The following is a 26,543-nucleotide window of genomic DNA, read 5'->3' on the forward strand; positions in this document are numbered from 1 at the left end:
TGCCATGGGGGTGGATAAGGCGCTAGCGGGGCTATCTCCTCTACTGGTCCTGGTCATGGAGAGTAGTGGACTGACAGATGGAGCTGTGACAGATGGAGCTGTGTCAGGAGCCCTCTTAACCATAGACTCCAAGGTGGAAATGGCCGCCCCTTGATAGACTCCCTCCCACTTCTTGCGAAAGAGCCTCCGACGCAGAGAGAACTTGGAGGAGGACGGGGCTGTGTCAAATGAACCGGTGACAGACGGAGCTGTGTCAAATGAACCGGTGACAGACGGGGCTGTGTAAAATGAACTGGTGACAGACGGGGCTGTGTAAAATGAACCGGTGACAGACGAGGCTGTGTCAAATGAACCGGTGACAGACGGGGCCGTGTGAAATGAACTCATCTCAGACACCATGTCTTGTCCACAGCCCCCCGGATCATAGGAGTCAGAACCTGGATCGTCTTGTCCTGGACAGTCCCAATGGCTCACATGCATCTTCGCATGCAGTCCCAATGGCTCGCATGCACGCATGCACCGGGCTGTCACACTGTCCAGCTGGCGATTTCTCGATTTATCTAATAGCCAAAGCGCAATCAGGATCACAGAGAGCGCAATCAAAACTCCCGTGCAGACGAGTGTCACATCAAGATCCAGGAACGGGGTCTGAAAGGGCGTCGCCTCAGGACCTTGGTTTACAGGTCTACATGAAATTGGCACCCTCTCTCGGTTTCTAAAAAGATCAATTATTCCACTAGCGAACATATTGGCAAAGATACATCTTTGGCAACATGTTCCTCTCATCGCAAACACCGCACTGAGGCTTGTCCACTTGTTACAGCAGGATATGTACCTTGCCGCTGTGACGTGTAAACGTTACGCCGTAGTGCCCGTGATGTCACAGACCGGATATAATTCTATCCGGTCTGTGACATCACGGGCACTATGGCGTAACGTGTACACGTCACAGCGGCAACACTGACTTGACGGCTAGTCCAGGCGGCCAGCTAATTGAAATAAATGTATACTAGATTAAATAGATTTAAGCTATTTTCTTTTTGCTTGAAACCCAACGATACCCCTTATTTAATACACCCCCACATTCAGAATTAAATAGGTGCGCTTAAAAGGCTGGTCGGAATCAGTCCGTTAAATCCAGTCGTTAATTGTCCACGTTTTCGATAGAGATGGATAGGCATTATTGGCGAAATTAAATAAAGGTAATCGCTCTCTATGAATCATTCATATTCAAGGGCGTTTTGTTATTTTGAAGACTACTTGTAGGCTAGCAGTAGGATTTGAAAGCAGCCCAAGACAGAGGCGCGCTGCGCTCCTGACCCCCGAGTGCACAGCCCATGATCCCATGAGAGAGAGCGGTGTCGTGTGGCCGATTAAAGCCCCCGGGTCCTGTTATTCTATTCATAAAGTAGCCTACTTTGAGACACAACCTCAAAGTGCTGACGAAACGGTTTGGCTACTCGTTCCGTTAATATTAGGCCCACCTCAGTCCCTGAATAGAGAACCCAACCACAACATAGTTTTGATGAAGACCGTTTGGAGACCAGTGCTATGGATGTAAGAGCACCCTACTGTATACTATTGAAAATTACCCATTTCTCATTCATATTGTAAATAACCCTTAGTGAGGACTATTTATTAAGTAGTTACTTCCTGCAAGCCTTTATTTTTCTTAGTGCTGTTTTTTGGTTTGTTCATATTATGAGACCTTTATTTTGGTAAACTAACCTTCTGTATTTGCTCCCTGTAACATTTTTGTTACCTGTAACCCATTAAGCACCTCGCTGGAACGGGAACAAGGTATTGTTTGTTGTGTGATTTGTTTCGATCTAACTGTTAAGAAGTATTTAAATCAATTGATGCATTTCTACCGCAATGGCATGCTGATGTTAGCTCCTGATGTTAGATGTAGTTGAAATGAATGGCTGTAACACTACGGTAATGCTAGCTTTCTTATACACCAATTGATATGGTCTACCGTTTAAGTTTGTATGTTGTAAGAGCTCATTTTATGTCCATCATCTCTCCTGTAGCTCTTACGGTGTTTCTTGAGGAAACTGCAAGGAAGGCATTGTGTTCCATATAAGGACGGCTGAACAATAAAAGGCTTCTAGAAACATCAGTACGCTTCACCGCATTATCTAGTAGGGTTCGCTACACTAAGAATGATTTCTGAAGTGTATTTCACTCAGAAAAGTATGGAACGTATGACTTGGAGAATACACAATCCTGAGACATGCGGGCCTCATTACAGAAACCTGCTGTCTGAAAGCCTGTCTTATCTCAGTTTAGGAGCACATTTAGGATGTTTGCTATTACAGAAACCTGTTTACAATAACAATGTGCCCAATAGCAATGTTTATCGTTGCTAAGCAACCTCATACCAGCTGATAGTCAAGCACAGGTGCAACAGAAAGCTAGCAGCTAACTTTATTAACTAACACTACTACATAGGATATATAACGTTACATTGTTCTGTTCTTGTGTTTCTTTGACAGAAGAAACAACAACTGACGAGTTGTATTCAGATCAATCGAAAGTCCACTGTGAGCAGTGATGCTTTTACAGATGTCGTATAATAAATGATCATCTGAAAACAAAGAAACGGACTACCAGGCCGTCTGTTCACCCCACTAATGTTTGGCGCATTGCATCCAATCCTTCCGCTACCCTAATACCACAGCAAAGTTGATGCAAATTTGAGTGAGCATTATGAAATTATGGGCTTTTTGTCACCTCACTCCTATCCAGACAGGCCTAATTTGGCTCTTTTTCAGATATTAGGGTCGGTCTAAAGATTAGCCCAAAAAACTAAAGGTCCACAACCCATCTCATTAATGGGACACATAGGGGATATGAAAAAAACATGGGTGTGTTTTGTTCTAACTCGGGTAGGGGTACCTCAAAATCTGAGGGCCCCTCCTGCTACACTACAATACCAGCTTTCATGTCGCAGAAGGAGAGGAGAGGCAATGCCTTAACTTCACCCAACAGTAGCTGTACTCGTGACCTGGTAATCACAAGTACGTTAGCTCAACTCAGCTGTATTTATACCACACATATAACAACGCAATTAGGCTCACGGTTGGTAGTATAATTGTCATTTTTACTGTATTAACTTGATTATCAACTAGACTATGATGTTCTATTCCTCATTTTCTTATAGGGACACTGGCGCAGGTAGACAATCACTTCAGTACAGGAAACAAACACACAGAAGCAACCAAGACGGTATAAGACTAAAGACAAGAGAAAAAAAAAGTAAGTGCAACTGATATAGCCTACTGTACAATAACATTTTATATGTTTTCACAGTCAATTTTGATTCTGTTAAATGTATACCTTCTCACAGGTTTGTTGGTATGTAAAAGGTCAACGTGGGTTGGGGATGGGGGACACTTCCAAGTGCCACTGTACAGTATCTAGTTCTGAAGGTGTAACATACAGTAGACCTACAGGTCAATATTTCTTGTTTTCTAATAATCCATCATTAAATCATGCAGTAATCAATCAATGATCATGCTACCAAGGTTGTCACAAACATATTTACGAAATAGTCCTCTAAAATGTCTTTGACACTTGTTTTGAGCCTTTATTCAAAAGATGGTCAACTTAATTTCCTGATTCCTGCAGCTCAAAGAGCTGTCTTTGAACAAACAGGAAATGGCGTATTCCCTACACTCTGACTCCCTCTTGTGTCTGAAAAAGAGAGGTGTACATTTGTTGACAAGAAGATGCTCAGCCCTCTGCTTTAACAGAAACGAGATGGTGCTTGAGAGAGCACAGACCTCCGCCAATTAATGCATTTTGTGGCTCTGTGCATGCGCACGTGCGAGTAGTAATGTTTGGTATTGCTGCATTCATTAGGTCGATAGCTTTATATCCAAACTCCTTGTCTCTGTGACATTCCTACGTCGAGATATGTCCATTTCACCCCCCCAGCATTGACAATGGATGGGGAGAATTTTTCACTCCTGAGCCACATCTGGCAAACTGCTGTGTGTGACAACCTACCAATATTAGAAACATAACGTCATACCTAACTGCAGTCTTAAAGAAACTTTACTTCAATTCAACATCAATTCAATAAAGAAACATAACTTCATACCTAACTGCAGTTTGAATTCATAAAGAAACATAACTTCATACCTAACTGCAGTCGTAATTCATAAAGAAACTTCACTTCATACCTAACTGCAGTCTTAATTCATAAATAAACTTCACATCATACCTACTGTAAAAGCAGTCTTAATTCCTAAAGAATAAAAACCTTAATCCAGCAGCACAATTGTATGAGAAAGAGCAATTTTAGCTTTTCCCAGAGATATTGGTGATAAATGAATAGGATTGAATAATTTGTGACCAGCCATATAATTCTATATACAATATAGATGTAGTCTGATGGTCTGGTGTTCAAGAGCTCCCCCTAGAGGCAGATCCTACACACAGCATTTTTTATGTGGATTACTGTAATATACTATCATAAATACATATACTGTAGATATGGAAACAGTCATAAACTGCATGTGTCAATGTTGTTGACATAGTGATAACTGTTTTTTTGCTTCCCTCTGGAATATGTAGAGAGTGGGTCGTATGCCCACCTCCTTTGTTCTCTGTAAAGCGCATTGTGTTGCCTCTGGGTATGAAATGCGCTATATAAATAAAGCTTTGATTGATTGATTGATTGTTCTAAAGTGTCATGTGTAATGTTATTCCAGCCAGGTGTTAGCCCTCACTAGTGATGTTCGACAAGTCTACCCAGAGGTTTGTCCGTGTAATCCAGGGATCCAACTCAAAGGGAGGTCTTATCCCCAACACCCGACTCAACGACTCCAGCAAACTGCTGGATTCCACCAGGCTGGTTATACAAACCACACCCAGATGGCCGATATTTCAGAAGAACAGTTACCGGGTGTCTGACTGAAATTGGAAGACCTCAATGGGCTCGATACAGGTATTGGTGGCTTCAAAAACAAAAAAAACCAATTGAATTAAAAGTTTATATTGATTAGATTGGTCTCTGAGGCTGAATGATACCCAGAAAAATTTAGTTTTCCTTTTCTAGCCCTATCTATCATAATCCACAAACCATGGGAAATAATGGCGCGTTCCAGGCAACCCGTAACTCGTGTTTTTCCGACCTCCTACTCGTGAAAATGCTCTGGAATGGCAGTCAAACCCGTAATTTCCCTGCTGTGAACTCGTACAGATCGATGTACTCACAGTTGCGCTCTCTGACGTCACACAGCCCTCTAAGCAAGATGGCAGCCCCCATGGGTATGGCGACAAAGATAACTTTAGGGCAACGTAAAGTAAATTTGTACGTTGTAATCAAAATAATACAAACGATTATGCACTACAACCTGCTATGTGTATGTAATGATGCCCAAATATGTTGACGAGATAGCTAGTGCTAGCTTAAGGTAAACCTGAACGTGACCATGCAAACGGCGAAAAGTCGATGATGTCAATAAATAAAATGTAACGTACAATTTATTAGCATAGCGAAATTAGGCATACAATGTTTAGCTTGCCAGCTCTGACAATGTGCCAAATCTCAAGCTTTTACCATATCGGCTTGTTTACATTTATCCAGAATGCCACGCATTCAGACAGTTTGCCTGGAACGCTATGAAGTCGTGAGTCGTGACTTGAAGTCGTAACTTACGAGCTCAAAATCCTATCTGGAACGCGGCATAAGGGTCTTGGGCCGCATGCCGTCACGTGACTCGCAATACCTAGCTTGGCCTGAAAGCCCATGGTGGCTTCAATGCGCCAAGCTGATCCTGGGGGCTTGCTTGTCTTGCGTTGCGAGTTCTTCCATGTGTGTTATTGGTGATGTGTGACGTTATGGCTGGCACAGCGCCCTCTAGCTGATAGGCGGTGAATCGCACCACGGTCTGTCATCGTAGTCTCCCCGTCCATCTCTGTCATTTTAGTATATAAGATATCAGACACAGGGAGATAGGAATCTGATGGGGAGGTGTAGTGGATTACAGGCAGATCTGGGTAGAAATACTATGAAAGAGCATATTGAGTATCTTATCACTTATGAGAGAGTGAAATGGTAAAGAAATGTTACTCCTCATGCTTGCTTAATTGAAGATGACATATTGCTCTTGCTTGCTTTTAAATAAAGTCTATTATTTTTGCATATTAATTGTATTGCAGGAAGGAGTTGTATCTGTGCCCCAGCTAGTGTCTCTCCTGGCCTCGACAAGGGTACTGTGGCCTGTATGAAGGACTCCTGGTGTTCTGTGTTTTGTGTTCTGAAGGACCCTGCTCGTCTCCTGACTTGTTGATCCTTTTTGTAGCAATCATGAATCAGCACTTCTGTTTTATTGAATCGTATGTCTTCGACTGGGACTGCCTTGGTCAGAGAGAAACTTTGCTATCAGTGTATTGCCTATCAGGCATTAAGGCATATTGTATACTGTACATTTCTTCTACAAGAGAAAGGCACAGAGAGAGAGACAGACACAGAGAGAGAATTCAGCTGCACTAGGCGTCAGACATCACAAGAACACCAGGATACCGTTTGCTCAGCCAAACAGGTTATAGAAACACACTTCAACGTGTTCCCGATTGTGAACAGTTGAGCTATTTGAAAAAAAACAGCATTGAAAAGCAAAGCAAAGCAAACTACAAAATCTCCCAGTTATTTGGCGAACAACATTTTGTGAGACATAATGACCTTATAAAGGATGTGCTTTTGACCATGTGATAGTGATGATACGGCTTGGAGCAACAATACAAACCCTACTTGTTTGAAGTTGACTTCCAGGGTGTGTGCTCTATCTGAACTCTGTGTCTTTTTTTTTTACACACACACACACACGTCTGTAGAGTTTAGCTGTCCTCTATTATGGGGGGTGGGAAGTGTCACGTTTAGCAGGCATGTGTCGAGTGTGTGTGTGTGCGTGTGTGCGTCTATAGACGCACACACGCACACACACTCACACGCACACCTTATCCTTGCAAAGACATAGTTAAAAAATTAGACGCACACACACAGACACACACACACGTTCATTCATTTGTTCGTTTACTCCAGTGTGTGGAATGTGCCACGTTTCGATCATTGCGTTGAGCGTGTGTGTGTGTGTGTGTGTGTGTGTGTGTGTGTGTGTGTGCTAAGCTAGTTAGCAAGATGGCTGCGCGTGACGTACTGACGTAATCGGCCGCGCTGCGTGCGACGTCATCTGCGTGCGTTCCAGCTGGACACAACAAGCCAATTTCCGTCTTCCCAACAAAGGTAAACAGGTAATACTTACTACAAATATAGCCTACAGACAATCCTAATTATATATCCTTGCTAGTTAGTGTATACTGTAACATGGCGAGACTTTGCATTTGAACTTGGATGTTAGCTGTGAAAACATCGCGTTAGCTAACTAGCTAGCAAACTTCCTAACTAACTAACTTCTGTGAGCTAAAGCTAGTTCGATGATATGTTTAGAGATCCGTTTGGCAGCTGACGTTAGCTAATTTATTGTTGTCCATCTGTCGCTTGACTTTTGACTCTTAGCTTATGTAAATAAAGACGCGGCTATACGCTAACGTTAGACTACAGTACAGTATATTTCTATATTTACGTTTATGAAGTGCTGTACCGTACATTTCAGGCCATGGGTATTCTGAGTGACTCTGAAGGCGTTTGACCATCCTGTGAGGGAAACAGGCCTACACCTGGAAAAATGCCATGATCGTTTAAGGTAAAATTATATAGCAATGACTGTAATACCCTGTGACACAATGTACTATTGAGCTCATGGGACTAGATATTACAACAATCTCTAAGAAATGGCTAACGTTACCTACAGTGTCACCCTGTCTGACCAAGTGAGCCTGTGCGCCACTGACTGTCTGACCCCCTGCCTCACTCCGCTCAGGGAAAATGCCAGCAGCACTGCCTGCCTGGAGTCGCCCTTCAGACCTCCTGGACATCCCACGCTCGCGCCTGGTCAAGTACACACTGTTGCTGCGCGAGATCCTCCGACGCGGCCGGCCTGGAGCAAGCGGTGAGCTCACACGCACACACACACTGCAGGGCTGTGTCCTTAACAGTAATACTTAATCCACGCCGCGGTCTATAACCGCATCCCTCTGTGTGTGTGTGTGTCCAGATCGTCATCATCCAGGGCGTGCTCTGCCATGGCCAGCTATGCAGCAAGAACGGACAGGTGAGCAGAGCGCGTGCACACACACGCACACACACACAGCACACAACACAGACCGGATCAGATGAGGTTTATTGTACCTAATCTAAGGCTGGTTTATTGACCCGTCTACTCTTCTCTTCCTCTCCCCCCACAGCCAAGAACATCTTCCGTGTCCGCTTCCAGGACCCGACCCAGTCCCACACACACACTGCAGGTCAACTACGTCCCCGACCTGAGCATGCTACAAGCGCCGCTCCTTCACCGTCTCCGCCATCGTCCACATGGAGGAGGCTGATGAGAACTGCCCCCAGCTCCCCCTGCGGGGATGAGACCCCCAGCCCCGCCTCCTCGCCGTCTCCCTCCCCCTCCGTCTCCTCATCATCATCATAATCATCGGCATCATCATCTCCGAACTCTCCTCCCCCTCCTCCCCCTCCTCTCATAAAACAGATACAGATACAGAATACTTTATTTATCCCCGAGGGGCAATTCAGTTTCCACATGTTAAAAGCCGACATACACATACACACTCATCACTCGTACAAATTACAACACACAGAGATTCAGAACCAGGTTCACGGTTGTGCAAGAGAGACTATGCGATGAGGGGACAAAACGGACTCCTGAGCGGACGTGTTTGATGTAAATAAATAGCGGGGACAGGAGAGCTGACTGTGTTGTCTCTCCTTGTGGGACTTTTATTTTTTTATTTTTGTGTCTCAACATGTTTATTATTACAGCAGTGTTCTGTGTTACTGTCCTCATTGGCAGCTATTTACTTCAGGTGCAGTATTCTGCATGGCCCTCTCTCCGGGTCCTGCTATGAGAGAAACATTACACCTTGTTGCATTTACTGCAGTTGAACGCATGAAATAAAAGGCAACCGCATTCCATTTTTGACTTTTCATTGTTATAGTTCAGAACATACTCACTCAGAGATGAGACAGGTGGGACCTGATCATATTCGTACAGGGCTGTGTTGATTTTCCCTATATAGTGTTCCTAAGACTTATTATTATTGTTGTTATTATGAATAATAACAATAACAAATATTATTGTCATCACTGGAACACATTACATGAACATTTCTGACAGTAAAAGCTGATCTTTAACTTTGCTTAGTCAAGTCAAACTTTATTTATATAGCGCATTTTGTTGTGGCTACAAACCTTCAACACCTAACTCCTACAGGGAGCACTGGACTCCACCAGCCACACTGTAGTTTGATAAGCTGCTATGATTGTCTACTACAAGCTTGAGATAATATGCTTGGGAATGGGTAACTTAGAAGAGGTATTGTGCATTTTTCTTACAGCGTCTAGTCTCATGATGAGTGGCAGGGGTCATCCTTCTATCTGATGCAGTTTGCTCGAGTGCTCAACATGATTTCAGATAGTAGCTCCTCACGCCCACAGGCATAGACGGATTATGAAATGATGGGCCCCTGGGCACAGACACTTGAAGGGCCCCCCACCCACGTAATTTATGGAAAACTCACACTAAAAGAAGCTTCACCCAGCTCGGCTTTGACTCGAGGGACCTCAACTCTGTGAGGAGGACTTGGTTTTTGGATTTATCCCAAAATAATTGAAGGGCCCATGAGTACTCAGCCCATCTTAAGTTCTATAGATAAACACTCACTTAAAAGGTATCATGATGGTTTCTTTCTTGTGACTTGTGGCTTCAGTTTTTCAGCATGATTTTTGGGGCTGTGTTATTGACATGAATGACTAAGCCCTTACATACAACAGATACAACAAGAAATGCGAAGGGCCCCCTGAGCTCTTGGGCCCCTGGGCCCGGTAGGCCCGTTCGGTAATATGTCTTTGCTGACAGGGGAAGCAGACTGCTTCTGCTCTCCCCGGTTCCAGAGGGCTGTGCCCAGTATCAGACGTGCCCCAGGACGCCCAGGCTGGCGGTCTGATACCCCTCTACCATGCAGGCATCGAGGTCATAGCATCTCAACCCAAAACTTGCTCAGCGGTTAAAAAGGCAAAAATTCTGTCTCCTTCAATTTTCTGGCGTCCTGAGGCAGTGCTGGGGAACTCCATTTAATCAGTTTGGCTGTCCGTTAAAATTCCAACTTCCCTCTATGTTTTAAGAACTTTTATTCTAATCTGTAGTCCTACCTGTCTCCACCCATTTACCATACAGCAAATTCAACCAATCATCACCACTAATACTAAATATGGAGTTCTAACATAACTAAATATGGCATTTCATCCTTAACATGAATCATCATGATTTCAACCTTATTGTTAGTTCACTGCAAATCTGTGTCTCATTCCCTACCCCCTCTGGCCTAATATCTATACTGGAATGATACATCAGCCCTATTGTGACAAAGAGTTACACAAGGTAGGCCTATCGGCCTAACAAAAGTTTAGACAAAGTCTGTCCATATCAACCATGACTTTGCATACCACACACTCCCTATGGGGACATGAGTGTTACACAGTATCTTCCTCTAATCATGACCTTGCATATCACATTATATGGGGAATTTCCCTACATTGATTTTAGTTACAAGCAAGCAGAAAGCATGACTGGGTCTCGTCATCAGGGCGAGTTAAGTTTTCATCTTACTTCAATTATATTATTGTCTTTTGATGTATTGTTATTGAACTTCTGTACCGTGTTGCACTATTTATATAGCCTATGAAATTGTCTTAAGTTTAGGCCTATCAGGAGAGGAGCTTTGGGGGGGGGGTAGGTTCATTGTGGGCGACTTGGCTGCCCCTAACTGGGATTTGTGTACTGCCTACTGCCCCGTTTGTAGTGAACACCCCTCAGGTCAGTGATATGTTCATGAGTTTCAAATGTAGTCCTAGACCTGTCATGTTGGTGACCAACACATGTGTTTCAATTTATCTGATTGGCTTTACTGCATAGAATCCTATGCAGTAGCACTACATCATTCATTTGAAACACCTGTGTTGGTCCCCAACATGACAGGTCTAGGACTACATTTGAAACTCGTGAATACTCGCACGTTGAGGTGCGACTTTACTGTGAGTTTGCTTTGTAGCCTTTGCGGTGCAGCCTCACTTTGCTGTGTAGGCTATGTGTGACATATTTGACACCGTTTGGCAGTGTATGCCCAGCGGTAGGCTATAAAGAGTCCTGGCTGGGGCGAAGTCCTAGTTTCTTCTCGCCATGCGTAACCTCATAGAAACGCATTGAATATCACAATAGCCTATCGGCATCATCCCACAACCCAATAATACTTAAACTGTTATAAATTATATTAATACATGTAGACTATAGGCTATTATGTATAATATATTTTAATAGACTCTAGGAAACAGATAATAATTACAGTTGAGAGATTAATAAGGTTAATTAAAGTCATAGGCCTACATTTTGCATATTATTATTATTTCCTTAAATATATAAGGCTGTATTATATTTGAATGTAGGCCCTATGATAAATGGACCATAGACAATTAGGCCTTCGTTAATGCTTGTAGGCCACCAAACAAATACTGGGACTTCTATAGGCTTATATTCTTCTACTATAACCTCGGGTGCACTTTTAGTTATTGTATTTATTGCGACTTGTGTTTTTGTCTAAACTGACGTTGTCAGTCGTAGGCCTTTGTCGGACGGTAACCTATATTTCATTGTTTTACAAAATAGGCTACTGGACCGCTGCTCCGACCGCTTGAAATAATATGCCTAAAGCCCAGGCTACAAGACAGTCATATACAGACAATGAGAAGATCTCTCGACCATCCAGCATTCACTGTAAAGTAGATTTTTGGACATGTTGAGATTAGAGAAAATTTGAGATTAGAGAAAATTTAATCAGTCAACTGATCTTGTAGGATAGTTTTAGCCTAGGCCTACGATAATCAAATTTAGGCTAGGCCATTTGCTGTCATCAAGTTTGTTTATTGATTGATTCATGTTTATCCATTTTCGCAGGGCTGTAGGCCTAGTAGGGTAGGGTAGACTACTCTACTAGGCGCAATAAATACCGAAATGCACTATGCACAATATCTGCATCATATCACATAGGCCTATTAATGTTTTTCGACCCACACTGTTATGAATCTTTAAAAATATGCTACAGTTTGCATTTTCGTTTTATAATGTGTAGGGGCCTAACCTACTGTTGATTTTTATGTGTAGGCTATTTATAGTTGAAATATTACTAATAGCCTATATGGACCGCTGCTTTGGCCGCTTAAAATAGCCTAATAAACAATAAAAGCTCGCACTAGACAGATTTCACATGCTTCCAGTGACAACCAATCAGAAAACCTAACACTAGCTTTCAAATAAATCCAGCCAAATTCAAATTACAATGCGCTCTGGTGTCCGGTAACAGTTGTTCTCAATTGCGCGCTCAAAAAGCACGTCTGTGCACACACGCGACCAATGGGTTCGATGCGTAGGCAACGTCTCTTGATTTGGCGGGCTGTAGGCCTGTAACGTAGAAAAAAGATACTTTAGGCTACTAGTTGCCCTCTCCTGAACTCGAGTCGAAGTATAATGGCGTCTTCAAATCCAAGGTAAGCCGTGTAATTTTCCTTACATGCTATTTATGTGTAGTGTACTGTAAAGGCATATAGTAGGCTACAGTAGCCCTATAAAAGTAAAATTGATAGCACATCGACACTTTTGGGTGCTGGGTTAATCAATGTCCATGAAATAATGTGTAGAACCCAGAACTTGTTACAAAAGTTTTCAATGCCATGCGTCTTAATCAGATAAGATTTTTACTGTAAAGGCATAACAAATTTAATAGTAGGCCTATGTTAACGAGTCACAGCACAATGTGAGCAAAATGATTATTATTATAGGCTACATGCTTTTTAGGTCGGTAATGTTAGTTAATATGCAAATTAGTTGGCTAGGCCTAGCGAAATTATCAAATTTGTCAACTTTGTCCGATTACTTAAATTAGCCATCCCATCTTTTTTTTAACAAGGCTTATCTATAAAATGATAATGTTGTTGCTCCAGTCAGACTATTTTACTACTTGACAGCCTGTACAGATGTGCAAAAAGTTTGTTCTTAAAACTATTCAGACTACAACAGAACTGTAGGAGATGCTCTACTTTTATCAAACTGATTGATTTTATCAAACTGATTGATGATTGATCGATTGATTTACATGTTTGAAAGGTGTTCACTTTTTTCATTCACAGCCAATTGGTTGAGGTAGCCACCGTGCTCGAGAGCGTCATCTCCCTGCTCAGACAGCATAACAACCCCACCCCCACCAACCCCTCTCCTCTTCCCTCCCTAACCCCGGGAAACCCCTCTCCTCTCCTCTCCCCTCCCCCACAACCCTTCTCCTCTTCTCTCCCCAACCCCCAGCAGCCCCTCTCCTCTTCCTCACCTACCCCCGTCAACCCCACTCCTCTTCCTTCCCACCCTGGCACTTCAGCAACCTATCCTTCTACCTTCCCTGCCCTCACCCAGTTTGACCCTTCTCTCCTTACTCCTCCTGCCCAAACCCCTGTCTTGTCTTCCCTAATGTATCCCAGACAAAATACTTTGGCAAGGCTATTCAGCCCTTACGCCCGGTCCAGAGGTCAAGGCTCCAGGACAGAAAGCAGCTTCTGGGAGCACCCTTTCTTTTGTTGTGGGTCTGTAACTACTCAGTTCCAGCCCACACCACAAGAGAAGATCGATCTTGAGCAGTCCGGGCTAGGCTGGAAAAAAGTAATATTCCTCCCGAATGCAAAGGCCGTTGAGGTGCAGGAGGCTATATTTGAAGCTTTTCCAGCCTTAAGAAATGCAGGTGGCTTCCGAATCACAAAGAGCAGCAGAGGCAGGAATTTGGAGGACGTTCGAATTCCTGAAGGGGGCTACACAGTGGCCTACCTGAGGCAGGCTTTAACACTAGAATAGCTGAGGGTGGGTCAAGGTGACCCATGCAACTACATTAAAAAATAATTCTCTGCAACCGTTCAAGTTACAGCGCCCTGCTTTCATGACTTTTCCTAGATATGTGCGTTTTACGTGTCAGTGTTTTTGAAACTTCGAAATCCCACCAGGAAAAGGTAGTTTGGTCATTTTTTTAGTGTATTCTGGCTAAAAGCCGGTCGGCCATCTTTTTTTACCTGACCTGAAGGCTGCAATGCTACTTTCTCCCAGCAGATGTCGCCTAGGTTCATCAATATGTTTTTTTTTTAATAGGAATCAAGGTTGAATGAATAATCCATCCTTACATATGGATATAAGAATGTGCACAGCAATAATATTTTTGTGGTAGACTATATGTGATTTCAACAATGAATGCAAAAGGTTACACTCACACAATGGCTCATTTAGATAAAACTATGTTTAATCTCAAAACGTATGCTATCAGCTCAACACAGGTCAAATGTCTTCAAACGAATAGCACTCAATAGTCTATGATGCAAATGTTGAATTTTGAAATGCTGTGAATGTCTTGAAAACACAGCCTTATGTTTATGGATGTGAATGCTTATGTAGGCTATTGAATGAATGCAAAATTACTAGGGGTGCAGGCTATTCAACCCTCTAGACCGTTTGCATTGGTTCAGGGAATAATATGTTACAATGTTGCACTTGGCACTTGGATCGTTTTTGTTCAACTGGCAATCTGGACAAAGCAAATATATAATATAACTGGGAGTATAATATAATTATAATTATATAGGAGCATTGGTGTGAGTAAAAAGAACTGTGCTTTATCCCTCTGGAGTCTGCGCCCGCGGTGGCGTCGTACGTTTTTATAGATTTTTCCGCCATATCAACACGCACAGAAATCATATACATAATTTTACACCGTTGTTTTGTGTATAAGACGTCTGTTTCGTGTCTTGAGATTTACAGCGTTTATGATTGGTTCCTGAAGGCCTACGCCGCCTTCTCTGAATCTCCATTGGTTGGCGCTTTCCCCATGGATTCAGCTGTCTATCAGTCTCAGACATAATAAACCAATGACCATCCACATTATTCACCACTTTCTATCAAGAGAGCCCCCCATTGGATAAAACTGGGCCATGTGGTTTGCAAACAACTAGGGATTATGTTTTGAATCCGGCTGGGCTAACGTTACCTGAATGAACTTAGGCTACCGGAGAAGATAAAATGAGCAAACAAACACAAAAACAGGAGATGTGTTGAGGTTTGAGAGGCTGTCTTTGAGTCCAGTTCATCAGAAGAGGAGCTTGGGGGATCTGGAGACGTGACAACAATTTGGATCTCGTCGATGATGTAAGTTTGGCTAGCTTCGCTAACGTTAGCCCATTCTTACCCGTAATGTTGATGTTACTGTAATGTTGCCGACTGCTTATGTTAGCTAGCACTGTTTATGTTAGCACTGTATGTTAGCTAGCTCTGTGTGTTTATGTTTTATGCTTAGCCACTGTTTATGCACACAAAATGATCAATCCTACTGTAAGTTACCTCATGAACTTATCAAGAATAAATATCCGCTCATTATATTTGTGCGTAAAGGGAGTAACTTAGGGTGGTTTCACACATAAGCTGTGTTCGGAATCGCTCCCTCGTTCAGCCCAAAATGGCTGACGCCCTATATAGTTCAATATAGTGAATAGGGAGCGATTCCGAACACAGTTTGTGCGCACCAAACGAGCTTTGGGCCCGAGAGCGCTCTGTATGGGCCTGTGTGAACACAACAATCGCAGACAAGTGTGCACTAAAACAGCCGCTCCGAGACCCTCCTGAAGAGGTGTTTTCGGAGCGGTCACAACCGATTTCTAGGAAGCTCCAGTTATGTGAAACTGCCCGTTCTCGGACGGATGTTTGACCTAAAAAGACCCCGTAGTCAGATGCGCTGTGCATTGTGGGGCGCACTGTTTGTTTACTTGACTCTCCAGTGGAGTGCGAGCTAGCTATCGAGCTAGCGCAAAGGTGATGAGGGACTGAATAACTGAAATATTATAACTGAAATAACCGAAATAAGAGGACAATATACATGAATAAGCACTAGTGCTATGAGCAACAGGCGTTGTAACATCTCCATGTTTACTTCATCTCCAACGTTAGCAGCATACCTAGGCTAGTGCTTAGGCTAGTGCTAACATTACTCTGTCGCCATGAGTGTTATACGTTCTGCTTTTTGTGGTAATTGTAACGTTGAGTTGGCAACTTTGAAACATTTCAGTTGTGACCGTTTCTTGAACTTTTGTGAGACCTTTGTTCGTTGGCCACCATTAGGCTGCCTGACGCAAATTCATCTCGGCTAACGTTAGCTAGCTACAGTTTTGGCAATGTAATCGTCGTCTGATTGGCTATAAGCCAATCTTTAATCATTTTGAGAGAGAACAGAATAGCTCACTGTCCCAAATGCTCTGGCAACGTCTGTGAAAGTCCCCATGTTCATTTGGTCAATGAGTAGGCTGTGCTAGGTAGGCAGTTGGCACTACTAGCTAGCTAAGCTATTATTGCTAAAATTAGCCATCTTATTAGATTCTGCAAAACTTCCGATGTCTATCACAGGCTGGACAGTCATATCAATGTCTCTTCTGTGTGCAGTATTTCTGTCTCTTTCACTTGGTTAATTGTCCTGTCTCTCCCTCCAGCCCAGGTGGCCTATGGGCTCTGGCACATCCAAACTGGAAGGTGCCAGAAACTGGGAAAAACTCGAGGTGATGATGCAGGCGAAGGGCGAGAGGAGACATGAGGACCAGTACAGAGAACAGGTATGGAGACCAGAGTAGAACCAGGATGTTACTGTTATACTAGCACAGAACAGTGAAGATTAGCACAGACCAGCATATTCATGGGTTTCAAATGTAGTCCTAGACCTGCCATATTGGGGACCAACACAGGTGTTTCAATTGATCTTATGCAGTAGAACTAATTCATTAATTTGAAACACCTGTGTTGGTCCGGCAGGTCTAGGACTACATTTGAAACCCATGAATACGTGCAGACCAGGTACTCTATAGCCGGCCACTTGGTCTAGACTTTATCTTAATATTATTTTAAATATTATTTTAGACCACCTACTTTATCTTAATATTATTTTTTATCTTATTTTAGACCACCTACCTTGGGGCCCGAACATGGGACTCCACGCCACATCGTCCACAAACCACAGCATGCGACGCCAGTTCTTATGGTTGGTGTTTGTTTTTTCTGACCTGTTCACATTTTTTTTATTATATATACTTATCAAAGACCAATTCTTTCAGCCATTTACAAAGTCAAATTTATATTGAATTCTGTGTTTTGATCGGCCATGATGTCTTGACTACACACAACCCCCCAGGTTATTCTGCTTTTGTTGTACAGCCATCAGACTACTGTACACCTGAGTTGTGTGCACAGTTGTGTACAGTTACAGTACCAGTCAAAAGATTGGACACCTTTGCATTCAACTGGATGAGAAGGTGTCCAAACTATTGATTGTTACTGTACATGCCATCTGTCTAGAGTATTTATATAGCCTACCATATGTCTAGTGTCCATCTCCATAATGTCATATGCTGTTCATACTGTACTATATGTATGCTGATATATGTTATGTAGCCTACTGTATGTTCGTTATGCTGCTTTTGAACATTTTCTTTACTGTACCTGTCTCCTCTTACGAGTATTGCATTAATCTGTGTTATATTGATGTGCTACTTTAAATAAAATTTAAAAAAAGTTCACACATCTGTTCTCATTTATTGAATGCATTATTAGCAATATTACATGCATTAGCATAGCAACGTATAGAGTGCATTAGCATGCAGTGTGTGGGGAGGGTGGTGCAGTGTGAGCAGCAAGCCACCAACGCACTGACGGAGGACGTAGGGCCGCCGAGTTGGTCGTCAGCGGGCCGCTGGCTGCCCACTCATGATCTGCTAGCTGGGCAGAGTCCCCCTGGCGCACAGTGTAATGGGCCTGCAACTTTTGGAGGATTGGAATGATCTGGCCACAGGTTGGGTTTCTTTCACTGGAGACACAGAGTGTGGATGTGTGCAGCACACGCATCGGCTCCACAAACTCCTCTGCCTTCCTGAAGTCCCCTGTGTTCATGCTGTTGACTCTGTCCTTCTCCACCTACTTCCTGAGCTGTGGGTCCAACTGACAGGAAAACACAAACAAATCACACACAAACAAAATTAGTCACCCAAAATCTATCAATTTACTAGCATTAATTTTCGTATAGCCTAACTGAGTGAATAACATATTGTATGTTGCTGTTATCTTTAATGACAAAATAATAAAAAGCATGATTCAAAAAACGATAAATTAGCATTACACTTTAATATCATTCATTTTTCAATCATGCATCTATAATCAAAAGAATGTACTGAGATGTGATCTCACTGAGCAATTGCTGCTTCTCCTTCAAGACCACTTTGGCCTTGTGGGACGTCTTCATCCACACCACTGTGGCACGGACCCTGGCTGCCCAGTTGGACTTGTAGATCTTCTGAGCGGCCATGTAGAGAAGGGTTTGTACTTGAGGTTGAGAGTCGCTAAAGCCTCCCTATAGAAAATTGCTGTGGGAATGAAGCAGAACTAACATTTCTTGGTAGGGCTGTAGGCTAACCAAAAGCCATACCTTGTAGCCCTCCCCAACCCCCACGGGTATACATTGACATGCAAATAGGCCTAGCTGAGGAAACCCATGATGGTCTCATTTCATTACAGGCTACCATTTGACAACAGCGCACGCTGAGGGAACCAGTTGTCTCATTTCACTAGTGCTAGCTAGCAAACGTTGATGTGAAGCTAGATACCCCCCCGCTTCAGTATGTACGCCAAAGAGTTTAGAATAACTCATGTCATACAATAACAATAGTCATGTGGTTGAGCTCTATCACATATTTCACATTGTCAAACTTGACAGAACATTTGAACATTTTAAACATAAAGCAACAACAAACAAATTATAGCTTGCTTACCTGACTCACTCTGGAAATATGCTGTGGTAGGTAGGATCGCTCCAGTCACCACGTAACGTTAGCTTAGTATTGTGGTTTCTGCAGGTCAGTCAGGTGGGCGGGTCACGGTGCAACCATTTTTTTCTCTATTTAGGGCAAAGTTAATTGTAAACTGGTGAGTAAAACGTTTACATTAACTACGGAGAAATATCACCAACATTTACAATCAACATAAAAATAAAAAAAAAGATTAATTGCCTACAGTTAGGGTGGCAACTGGGTTGGCAAGGCATTTTTCAGGGGTGGCAATAAGATGATGTTTACTTTAGTTTATGTGGCATCTGATCTGGCATTTTATTTGAACATGTATGTTTTTATAGGCCTATCATCGTATCACTTATCACCCAATTTAATTGGTTTCGGTGTAGGTAGGGGAGAGCCGGTTCAAAATTCGCATTTTTTGGTTTGATTCCATCTACAACGAAAATAAGATAGAGATTCCAAATGTTATGACACAACTTGTCCTTCACTATTATCAACTGTAATGTTCGTGTCCTATCTCTGTTTTTTGGGCATGTAATTCTCGTTACTTTCAACAAATGTATTATTAGACATAATATCATACTAATATATAGCCTTCCTGAGCTGCCTGCCTGATGGTCTCAGGGCTAAAGAGACCGCGCGTCGTTTTCCTCACCCTAACTAACCTCCCCAACCCCCACGAAATTCAAATTAGTTTGAGCATACATTGACATGCAAATATGCCGTCTGTCTGCGGGTAGCGAATGTCAAAAGACAGGGAGCAACCTTATATTACAGCCAACTCTGTGATAAGCTGATGTGTACTTTTTTTTACATTTTATGACACACAACTTGCACATGTTCTTCACTATTATCAACCATATCATAATAATATATAGCCTTCAATGACCTACAGAGCTGCCTCACTCTTGTTTGTAGCCCTCTGCAACCCCCACCCATACAACAGTATACTACAACTAAATAACATTGGTTGGATAGGCTAATAATAGCCTAATAAAAAACTGTTTGAGCTACCTAACGTTACCTACCATTAGCTCAACCGGGACAGTTTCCAGTTAGCGATGAGAGGCAAAGTCCCAAGACCAGTTGATAGCCTCCATCGTGGTATGAGGGTTGTGCAATTGTTCACAATCCAGTTTCATACACCCAACGTTAGGCTAGCTAAGCTAGCTAGCAAGCAAGCAGTTGCAAAGTTGCAAAAATGATGCGGGGGGCAATATCTCTCGCTAGCTATGCATGCCGTATTATATTATTTTAAGAGTTGGCCCCAAAACACAAAAACGTTAATTTGAAGTTAAAAGCAAACAAAAGCTGGGGCCGTATATAAACTAGGCCGTCTCATTCATGACGGCGACAGGCACTAGCCTGGCAGACTGCATCGAATAGTTATCAAACAAGCTTGGGAACTAACGTTAGCTGGTATAATCCAATAATTCCCCCAAAAGAACCCCTCCACTGCACAAGCTTTTTACCAAACCTAGCTAATAAGCACAAGCTACTGAGTGCAACGTTAGCCCTGCTAACGGAGAGAACGGATTTGGAGGAGAGTGTTGCAGCTGGTGCTAAATGAGGCAAAGGAACATGTCAAATAGAATACAACAAACATGCGGAAAATGTAATCACTTCTTCTTACGGCCAGTGTCGATGCAACTATTACTGCCCTCCACAGAATGTTGCTACATACGTCACGTCCGGATGTAAACAAGCCGGATTACCAGATTGGTGCTGCAGCCCCAACGAGTGCTCCAAATCCCCCCAATGCGATAAAAACCCGCCCAAATATTATATATTTATTTAGTATAATATATATCTATATATCATAATACATGTTAAGAAAAATGCCTTTCTGCTCAAATTCCCAAAATAATAACTAATGTGGAAAAACTGCAACACAAGCCTACCGCAGCGGCTTGGCTAAATCCGACCGGGCCTGAGTAAACATGGAATTCATCCATAAATCCATCTATAAATTGCTCAATAGGTGAATAGTCCTACATCATACTGCGCCAATGTGTTCTTATTTTTCAAGTGTTATCAGTGATATGCTTTCTATTTGATAATAGGGCTTGGGAAAACGTAGTCCCAGACACGACCATCTTATTTCTAGACAGGTGTATCTATTTTTAGCCCAAGCCGATACAGCCGCATTTGGTGTCACAAACACACACACGAGCGCCATCTAGCGGCCATTGTGTGTCAATAACAGCCTCCCATTCTAAAGACTGCGGGGGCATTTGACCCACCCCCCAGCTATGCTGGTAAGTTTCAAATGCTTGGCGCTGCTAGTGTTAAATAAGTCCATAGCCTACATAGTCCCCCTTCAGGCAGAAATATTCGCCCAGAGTAATGTAAGTTAAATGTAATAAATAATATCGGCTAAATTGTGTTTAAAATACTTTAACTACTATGAATTTTTGACTATCATTTTCTTTAACTCATTAGGACGAAGGTGTCAATCAAATCTGCCTTAGATGCGGATTAGAAATTCCTGTCCATCTACTCAGGGAGCATGTGGTGGAGTGTCAGAGCGGGTAAGCTTTATAGGCATCATGGATTCGGGTTGTGTGTACGGAACTTCTAGTTTCCCCTTAGTGTCCTGCCCGGTCCCATTCCCAGCCTTGTTCCCTGTTCTCTTCCCTTGTGCCCTAGTTCCCTCTGTCCTTGTGTTGGTGTCTGGATTTGGAATCCCTCATGTCCTTGTCTGGGTGATTGTCAGCACTTGTGTCTCGTTATGTCTTGTGGCAAACCTATTGTTCTCCCTGTGTATATATACCCTCCTGTTTCCTTTGTTCTGTCGGTCCATTGTCAAATGTTTGGTGTTGCTCCCCATGTTCCTGAGTTCATAATTAAACGTTAAACCTGTGCTACCGGACTGCTGTCTGCACATTGGGTCCTACCTATCCCATCCTCAACCCTAACAACTTCTTGAGCGGCTAGACGGTATTTGGCAAAAATGTCCAGTTTGACTTTAGTATGAACTTATTACATTTTGGTGTCCAAAGGTCAACCCCTGAAAAGGTGTTTTTGGCCTGGTGAACCCGATATCTCAACTCCTACAGCTATGTTGAGTTTAGACAGAGGATGTAGGCAACCTGATGACGGAGGCACACATCTGCAAAGCGGGATTTCTAGTTGTCTCTGTATTTCTGAAAGATGTGGTAGAATGCAACTATCAAAAAAGTATTCATTGCACAGATCCTTGTTCAATCATATTTTTACCTGTATCAATACTATGCTTTCTCTTTAGAACGGCGGCAGATCCTGACCCCTCAGTGTAAGTAAGAAAAAATCAACAGGTGGAAGAAAACATTTGGAGCTAAACTGTTTTTCTTAACCTTTGACTGTGAAAGGGCCTTACAATACCCTCCCAAATATTCTGTATGTCCTTTACTTCTATTTGTCCTTTCATGGCAGCCATCAACACAATGTTCGCTCCACTGTGATCATTCGAATGACCTGCCTTCAAGGCCCGTGTTCGACCTTAAACACCCAGATGGGTAAGAATACTGCAACCTATAAGTATTATTTTCAACAGTTTGTTTTCTAAAGTAATTACAATTTTTACTCAATGTTGTCACTATAAATACTCAGAGATCTCTATTTGTGCCGGTTCTAAGGGCTAAGTCCTAAAGTTGATGCTATATTGGATCGTCCGGAGGGAGGAGGGGGCGGGGACTCCAATACATGTTTCACAACCCCCCCTCCGGATGATCCAATCTAGCATCAACTTTAGGACTTAGTCTTTAGCCTCTGCACGGGAATATAGCCCTACATTTTGAATGGTGCAATAAGAGAATTCCACCTTCAAGACACCCACATTAAATATCAAGGAGACTTGAGTTCCAGCAGCATTTTACCACTGCGAGCTGTGCGGTGTTCTAGATCCAACAAGATCAGGTCATTGAGTAAATCCCTAATGAGACGTGTGGATGTGAGTGCCCTGTAGAGGGTTACACAGCGCCTTGGTCTGTAATGCGCTGGGTGCTTATTTTGCTAATGCATGTTATCGCATCATTATTGTTGACAGCTAGTCATCTATTTTTGCCCCCTTTTTTAGAAGATGATTTGAAAGACATACAGGTGCCCTCCTCTCTGACTGGCGAAGAGTTTAAGGAGTTTCTGAGGCGCATATACCCGAAACTCGAGGGTATACACTTTGAGTTGTGTCGAGCAAATCAATTTAAAATGCTCGCACAGCTCCAGCAGACATCACCAGCTGCCATAAAGAAGGTGTTGTGGCTGGCTTGTACATAAAGCCAAGTGTAAGTAATCTTAATTTAATGTACAGATTCAGCATAGCTTTGTTGTCACTTATTTAATGCCAAAACTCTTAACTAAAACTTCAACAACTTCAACAGCGGCCATTAAAGCCAACACTGGGCGAGGATCTGGTGAGTTTAAATCTTAATTGTGAATGTGAAGCCAAGTAAACACGAGATGTCGTTTCTGTCTTAATATTATTATTCCTTTGTTACAAAAATAGGAGAGTGATGAGGATTCAGACAATGAATCGGTGAGTTCCACTTGTCAACCCTGTCCACACAGTAATGAGATGTCTGTTTTACATGTCTTCTGTTTGTGAATAGTCCATGTCTCTCACTACATTTGTCTTCCAAAGGAATAGATGACGCAGATGCTGATGAAACTGGAATAGATTACATGCTGCTTTGAATGACCTTTTTGCCATCTGTGTCTGTACGAATATTTTGTGTTGCAAACAATAGGACTCTGACAGTGACGTGGAGGGCCATGCAGAACAGGTAAGTCCATAATGTGTTCAGAGTTTCTAGTCCAATATGATGCATCACAGTGAGAATACAGTTTTTTTGTGTCTGACTATTTGTATGTACAACTACCTTAATGAGTTGGAAAATGACCATGTTCATGGTTACCTAGTTAACAATGTGAGTTGATATTCTGAATCCTGCCCACCAAAAAAACATAATTGTAATACAGCCTATGTAATGCTATGTTTGTACATTTAAACTACTTTTTTGTGTGTCTGCCCAAATGTCTGCACAGCACTCCTCCCAGCCTCCTCCCAGCCTCCCCGCAGCCTCTACTCCTCCTCCCAGCCTCTACCCCTCCTCACAGCACTCCTCCCAGCCTCCCCGCAGCCTCTACTCCTCCTCCCAGCCTCTACCCCTCCTCACAGCCTCCTCCCAGCCTCCCCGCAGCCTCTACTCCTCCTCCCAGCCTCTACCCCTCCTCACAGCCACCTCCCATCCATTTGGTAAGCTGACATATGTATTTGGCTACATACTTTTACTTGGTGAGAGTAAGCACCCAAGCATGAGGTTGGAAGTTACTTCATCAGTGAGGCAGTGTACTAGCCTAGGCAGTTGGCTGGTTTATGTAAACGCCAATGCTCCCAGTCAAATCCATGTTTATGTGTTGTTGATCATGGGAAGTAAAACTGGTGATGTGGAGTAGCAGTTTGCAATTTATTAGATCTTTATTTTATGATACATTAAATTTAAAATAAACTCATTGTCAGCTTTAATACATAATATAAATTAATATGAATAAAACCTGTCAAAAAGATGTGTTCTGTACAGGTTACGGCAGCATACTAAAAATGATCTTTTATGATTTTTTTTTTTATCTTTCTGTCATTTCCTATAGGACTCTGAGGCTACCCCTTCCCCTGGGCCAGAGGAGAGTCCCCTAAATTCCACTGACCCCCCCAACTCCCCTGACCCCTCCCCTGACCCCCCCAACTCCCCTGACCTCCCCAACTCCCCTGACCTCCCCAACTCCCCTGACCCCTCCCCTGACCCCCCCAACTCCCCTGACCTCCCCAACTCCCCTGACCTCCCCAACTCCCCTGACCCCTCCCCTGACCCCCCCAACTCCCCTGACCTCCCCAACTCCCCTGATGCAGACGGGTGGGTCCCAGACTTTTCTGATGCAGAGGAGCAGGCCATTGACTTCCCCCCAGCGCCTCTACACAACCAGGCTCCTGAGCAAGCAGGTGAAACTCGGTATGTACCAAAAAGGGTCTTGTCCTCTTAACTTTATAGTTTCTTATATAGTTCTTATACTGTAGGTGACCTCCTGGTCCTTTCTGGAGAAGAATATTTTCTTAATACACTTGCCTTCTAAAATAAAGATCAGTTGATAATAAAGATCAGTTTCAATTAGCATCCATAGCTATTCTAATATTACTATAAGGAAGCCGGGGACACACCGGGGCCTTGGATTTTACCAATGTTGGAGATTAGAATTAACATGCAAGTGCTTTACCCTCTGCAAAATCATTGGATGATTGCTGACTATGCCTTTATCTGTATTGATCTAGTCTTCCTTGGAGGTTGTCACTCTTACTGTTATAATGTATTTAATTTCAAAAAATTGTACCATCGTTATTTAATGTTCAACAATCAAAAATATTTAATTTCAAAGTATTTGCAATACAATTTGATTGTAATACTACAGGTCTGTTTTGCAGCCTTGACTTGCAGGGGGTTTTGGAGAGTTTGAGGTCGGGGGTCAACTTTGATTTGCCCACACCGGTTTCAAACTTGATAAACGTGGTGCGGGCGAATGTCCTCGAGAGTGCCCGGAGGGCTTTTGCAAGGCGTGGCTTTTCTCCAGCCCGGAGAATGGACATCTGCTTTGTTGATGCGGAAGAGGGAGTGGAGGGGGCGGTGGACGGCGGAGGACCTGGGAGGGAGTTCCACCGGCTTCTAATAAAAGCAGTCCTGAACTCCAAGGTCAAGGTCAAGGTCAACTTTATTTATAAAGCACGTTTAAAATCAACCGAAGTTGCACCAAAGTGCTGTACAATATATAAAATAAACTAAAACAAAAAACAGAATAAAGTGCACATAATCACAGAACAATAAAAGGACAGGACACAAAACAGGACAGGGGATGTAGGCTATCAGGCCTCAAAAGCCAGTGAAAACAAGTGCGTTTTAAGCTGAGACTTAAAGAGCCCTAGGTTCTGTGCGTGTCTAATGTGTGGAGGGAGGCTGTTCCAGAGCTTTGGGCCAGCCACTGCAAAAGCTCGGTCACCCTTGGTCTTAAGTCTCGATCTAGGGACTATTAAAAGAGTCTCGGAGGAGGACTCCCGGTTTTTTGAAGGGCCGGAGGAAGAAAAGAGCCTCGCTCTTGATGCCAGGGGTATGTGTATAAATGAGCAGGAGCTAGATGTCGATTGTGGGTGTGTTTGAAATATTTTGCATTTTAAAGTTTTAATGATTGATTTCTCTAATGGCAACTTCTACAGGATTGAACAGGGGAGGCTATAAATCCCTTGGCGCCATCCTGTCAGTGAGCCTGGTCCACGGGGGCGTGGGACCACGAGTCTTGTCCAGCCGTCTCTACAGGCCGCTGGCAGGGCTGCCAACCCCCCCTGTGGACATTAAGGAGGTCCACGACAGCGAGTTGCGGGGGCAGCTGGAGGCTGTAAGTTTAGAAAATTAAAATATTTTGTTTTGTGTCTTTGTTGATGGCTAAAAACTGACAACATTGGAACCATTTGTTGGCATGTTGCATC

This window comes from Borostomias antarcticus, assembly GCF_949987555.1.
Source record: "Borostomias antarcticus genome assembly, chromosome: 35".
Lineage (NCBI taxonomy): Eukaryota > Metazoa > Chordata > Actinopteri > Stomiiformes > Stomiidae > Borostomias > Borostomias antarcticus.